Here is a 6,219-nt window from a genome sequence, read left to right on the forward strand (position 1 = left end):
AAGTTCCCGATTAATAAGCGTTAATCACAACTATAGCTTCCAAGGTTTATAGTATACCAACTATAGCAAACCAAAAGTATATACGGTTTTTAGGCGCATCACATTAGTTATACACACTGAATGGTCACAAGTAAATAGACACCTAATTTTTCGTCATTTAACTGATTTATGCTAACTAATTTGTGTTCACGGAGCACTGTATAAATGAAAATGGTCCACACACTAATTATCTTATGTTACAACATGCATAGAACTCAAGGTTCTCTCGAATTGTCAGATTTTGTTATAGGAAGGATAGTTGGTCAAGCAGATGGTGGAATAAGTCAGCGGCAAATTTCGCAGAATTTGGGAATCCCACTTTCGACAGTCAACAGAATCATCGTGCAGTTCAGGAAACACGACAAGGAAACAATTGAGCAGCGTCCGGGTCGTCCTGGTCCATCAGAGAGGACAAAAAGGGCTGTCAAGAGGAGCATCGAAATGGATCCCAGATTAACGACAACAGAAGTGGCCAAAGTTGGTGGGATGAGCCCGAAATCTGTTCAATGGATTCTCCACAGATTGGGTTATCGTTGCAGAGCAGCTAGACGGAAGCCATTATTAAAACCAGCCCAACAGACGAAAGAAGTGGGCAAGTGATATGATGACCAAGCCTCTGGACTTTTTGAAGACTGTATTGTTCTCAGACGAATCAGGATTCGTTCAATTTTCGGACAGTGGAAGGATATGGGTCTGGAGAATGCCTCACCAAGAGTTTGGGCTCAACAGATTGCAGCCAACTGTGAAGCATGGTGGTTTTAGCGTGATGGTTTGGGGAGCTGTTTGGGTTGGTGGGAGATCGAGCTTAGTGGAGTGCGTTGGCAACATAATATTTTGCGAAGTACGTCGAAATATTGGAGGAAGGACTCTTGTCACTTTATTCCTCGGGTTTCGTGGACAAGAACACAACGTTGTTCCAGGAAGATGGAGCACCGTGTCACACTGCTAGAAACACCCAAAAGTGGTAGGAAGAAAATGGTATCCAGAAGTTGCCCTGGCCGAGCCAATCTCCTTACATGAACCCCATCGAAAACCTCTGTGCCATACTCGACTGGCAAGTCAAGAAACAACAAAAAAAAAAACTTCGAAGAGCGATCTACTCCAAGTTTTGAAGCAAGAGTGGGCGCAAATCCCACAATCTAAAATTGACGAGATGATTCTCATGATGCCCCAAAGGATCAACGAACTCCACGAAGTGAAAGGAAGATCTACTAGATATTAATTAAATTATAAATATATCAATTCATGTGAATATGACTGAAAATTTTAATTTTTTCTGAAAAGGTGCTGTCTATTTACTTATGACTACGCTGTGTATATAGACGTGTGGAGAGTTTCTCGAAAATTCAGATTACGTACAATACAAAGCTACACTAGCACTTACGTACACGCATATATTGTTGATTCTCCTACAATTTTAGAGGATAAGCGGGAGTTTCTCAATACATATTTAACAGTATACATTATGTACATATCGAAATATAAATTTAATTTAAACAAACATCGATATTAAAATAAATGTATAATAATAAATCTCTCAGTTGTAACCATTTCTTTATGATTCCTCAAAATAGGTGCTCATTGGCACTTATACTCACCATAGATATAAGTAAGCACAAGCATGTACACTTACAGATCACACGTGTAATATATTATACATTGTTATACTGATCCATACACTCTACTATAAGTCTATCTATTTATTAAAAACAATTTTTGAAATGCAAGTTAATGTTTAAAAATCCCTATAGTCATTGTGACAAAATGTTGGTCGAGTCTGCCGGACCTGTTCCGGCGCATATGCTGTCTAGTAAAACTCCTTGGGATAAGGATACTAATCTGAAAACAGTTTGAAACAACTTACTTAATGGACATCATGTTTGATGAAACGTTAAAATTCGAATCGTTATATCATATTAAGCTCTAACAATGTGGTATTTACGTACACTGTTATCCAATAGATAGTTAAGTAGCCACCAAAGGCAGGTTACGGAAATGTTATGCAGAGAATAACATGAATAAGGAAAGCAAAGTAATTTGACATAAATATTACTGTACAAATAGAACAAAAATATTCATACACAATTCCAGTATTTCCTCAACTTGCAGGCCTCAAAAGTTCTGTTGACTTCAGCTGGTTTCTGGAGCAAAGAGCAAGATAAAACTAATAGCGTCTGAACAAGACAGAGACGAGAATAATTATATTAGCCCAGGACAAAGACAAAACGAAGAGCAGCAATGTTACTACATGGTTATATCAGACAAGAATCTTAGTGTGATATCCCACAATCCTTAGGTTACCTATGTTGACAGTCATACCCATTGCACTATTCAAGGAAGATAAATTTACTGGACGATACTAACGTAAACCCTTAAGAAAACAAATGCAAAACATTAATTAATATACCTCAGTTAAAAATTAAAAACTTATTTTCATTTTGCAAATTATATTTTTTATTTGGTCTTAGCTGCTTTTTGGCCATTTACAGTTTGTCTTTTATCTTAAAATATTACATTAAAATCTCTAAATTAGTTAAACTATAAAAATTCTGAAACCCCGAAAACGGCTGAAAATTTAGCAAATTTTATTCTTTGTTTGGCTCTTGCGACCTTTTATTCATTTACAGTAAATGTTTGTGATTATAAAAATGTTACATTAAAAATTTTAAACTTTTGAAAAAGCGACAGGTAAACACCGAAAACAACCATATTTTTACTGAAAATGATATGTAAACACCGAAAGTAGGATAAATAAACGGTCCTTGAACATTTTAAAGGGATTTATAATATAATTCACATGTGTGTAAGAGCAATATTTTGGCATCATTAATAATTAATTATAACAACAAATTACAGATGACACATTTTCGAGTTTCATTATGCTTAATTTTTATTCATAGAATCTACTGTCTTCCTGTCATTATTCATTTTGTCAAATATACATGTTGATGATATATACATTCCTTCCAGTATTATTTGATGATTGAAAATAGTGTAATATTAATGTATTTGGCGAAAATGTTTATTTTTCTTATTTGTACAGCAAATTATGTATATTCATTAATAATAACTTCTGAATTAAATAAATAATAGTGTATAGTAATATGTTAACCCAATTATATCTAATATATCCAATGCCGACAAGGCCTTGTGCACAATACCACTGCTCTTCAGGCAGTCTGAGAAACATCAGATCTAGAAGTGGTTGAGCCACTATATATATAATATCAACCTGCTTGACAACAACTGCTATGGTGTGAACTGGATTAAGTTGGTGAAGTGTAAATTAAAACAGTAATTATTTAAGATGTTTATACATAGAATGGGTAAACTATTTGAGACAAATATTAAAATATAAAAAAATAACCCATAAATAAAAGAACGCCAAACTTTTCCAGGTGCGACACAATCACCTGTTTGAAACTTTTAAATTTAATATAAGGTATGACCAAACACGAAACATAAATACTTGCTAGAACGTGAAATATTGTACTGCTTTATAGCTTTTATTGGGTTGGTGGATCAGTTTCTGGTATTGCACAAGCCTCTTTCACTGAAATATCTTCATTGTGTGGGTTACTATGGTAGCTTTGGTTAAGCTTGAAAAGCCCTGTGGCGATGAACGGGTGTTGGATAGCATAGGAGGTCATGGATGTGACAGCCATTCACAGGTGTGTCTGTGTCCTGCCATGATGACAGAACAACTTTATTGAGAGACAGCACTGCTCTCTTAACTCTAAAAAGGGGAGATGAAAGGATCCATATGCAAAAATTTTTTCCGTCTTAACTTATGAGATCATCATGTTCTCCTGGTTATTCAATCCTGCAGTCGAAAAAAACAAAAGCCCTGAACTTCTACTGGCTTCTTTGAATGTCAGAAGTCTTCTTAACACAGATCACGCCGCCATAAACCCCGAACAGCTATCACTGCCAAACAATTAGCCAGATACAATGTGGACGTAGCTACACTAAGTAAAACTCGCGTTTCTGGTGACTCCAACTTCAGAGAGTCATTCTTTTGCAAAGTCCACCTAGAAAGGTGAGTACGTCAAGCAGGTATGGGATTTGTCATAAAGACATCAATCACCAGAAATCTCACTTCAATACCAAAGTGCATTTGCCCTCGTCTAATGGTTCAGGTAGTCATACAGTAACTCTCATCAGTTCTTATGCTCCACTTTAAAGCAAAGGATGAATTTTATGACTGTTTCGGCACTGTGCTCAAGACAGTCCCTAGATCAAGCAAAGATGTTTTACTAGGGCTTTACTCGACTGAAAACTTTAACAATGTGCTGAATAAACTGTCCACCGTTTATGACAGCATCTTAGATTAACTACCAGATGAATCTGCCATCTAAAGCCTCAATCAGCCTCCTACAATAGACGAAACGTTCAAAGAAATAAGCAGATATCATCAGGCAAGGCACCAGTTGGTGATGCTATTCCCGCCAAAAGTTTCAAACCCAGCACTTACATGGCCTCTTAAATGACCAAATCTGGGAAACAAATTCTGTCCCACAGGACTTCAAAGATGCCTCTATCGTCAACCTTTATAAATGTAGGAGGAACAAATCTAATTGTGAACCATTGCAGTGTATTACTTTCTATTTCTAGCAAAATCCTAATCAGGATAATTTTCAGCCGTCAATGTGAGCACATCTGCCCCAACATTATTCCAGAGAGTCAGAGTGGCTTTCTTCTAGGTCATGGGACAACTGACACGATCTTTACAGTCTACCAGTTTAGGGAGAAATTTTGAGAGCACAAGTGTGACTTCTACATGGTGTTCGTCAATCTAACTAAAGCTTTCAACGCAGTCAATAGCAAAGTCATGTGAAAGATCCTTCACAAAACAGGGTGCGCTGAAAAAAAGAACTAACATTATTCATTCAATGACAGTATGCAAGCCAGTGTTTTTTAAAATGACTAAGAGTCACTCCCATTCAGTGTTCAGAACAGTACCAAGTAAGATTGCATGCTGATATTTATCTTGTTCAGCATCTTCTTTTCTATGATGCTTTGCTTTTCCTTCCAAGACTGTGAGGTAGGGATCTTGATCCAATATAGAACTGATGAAAGTTTCTTTAACTTGAGAAGACTCCAAGCAAGAGTAAAGACGACAATCATGCAAATCCACAACCTTCTATTTTCTGATGACTGTGTACTTGTTGCACACACACACACACACACTATCAGACATACAAAGATTTCGCTTCTTCTTCCACCTACAAAAGACAGAAGTGATGCTGCAATCCAAACACATCTTCAATTACATCAGACCAGGCACCAAGATTGAAGGCACCTCCCTAAATAAAGTTAAAAAGTTCTGCTAACTGGGCACCATCCTCTCCTAAAATGTGTCAATTAACAATGACATTGACTCCAGATTAGCTTTATCTCCTATTACAAAATGTAATGACTATCCCCAGAAAATGAAACAAGAATTGATGTATTTTTCTATGTTTATATTGTTCACGTTGGATCATTTTTTTTATTCCTGTAAACTCCCAGTGGAGCATAGGGCCGCAACAACACCTCGCCAACGGAAGGTGTTGTTGCAGTTACTTGTAGCAGGTTGGTTTTTACGGGGTGGAGTTGCTAGCCCCGCGCCCAACCCTCCCCCTTTCTCATCCTGGACTTGGGACCAGGCAAAGGCGGAGGTTGGCATGTTTGGTGTGACAGGGATTCGAACCCGCGACCCTCAGATTACGAGTCGAGTGCCCTAACCACCTGGCCATGCCGGGCCCTATTTATTTGGTAATTGTGGTTACGAAAAATTAATTTAACTCTTTATAGGTCATTCAGAAAAAGTAATGACTATTCTGTGGTGTAATGAAATCAAAATGTTATGTTATTGAATTTCTATTTTGAGTTGCATATTACATAAACGACAAATACTAACTTCTTCCGTAACATTACAAACAACGACTTTCTTCTCCGACTTTATACATAGCAACAACTCAGCGATATAAATAACAAATATCTCCTTTTGTTTTTAAAGTACAATAGCTCTCTTCGGCTTTCCAAACAATAACTTTCTTCTTCGGCAGTAAACAATAATAATTGTATTGTGCTTTACATGTTCGGAACACTCCTTCCCAGCTTTATGAGCAACAACACTGAAATTCACGTTTTCATGAAAAAAAGAAATTAAAAAATTAATATTAATGAGAAGCGATC

The sequence above is a fragment of the Limulus polyphemus genome, unplaced genomic scaffold, assembly GCF_000517525.1.
Source record: "Limulus polyphemus unplaced genomic scaffold, Limulus_polyphemus-2.1.2 Scaffold357, whole genome shotgun sequence".
Lineage (NCBI taxonomy): Eukaryota > Metazoa > Arthropoda > Merostomata > Xiphosura > Limulidae > Limulus > Limulus polyphemus.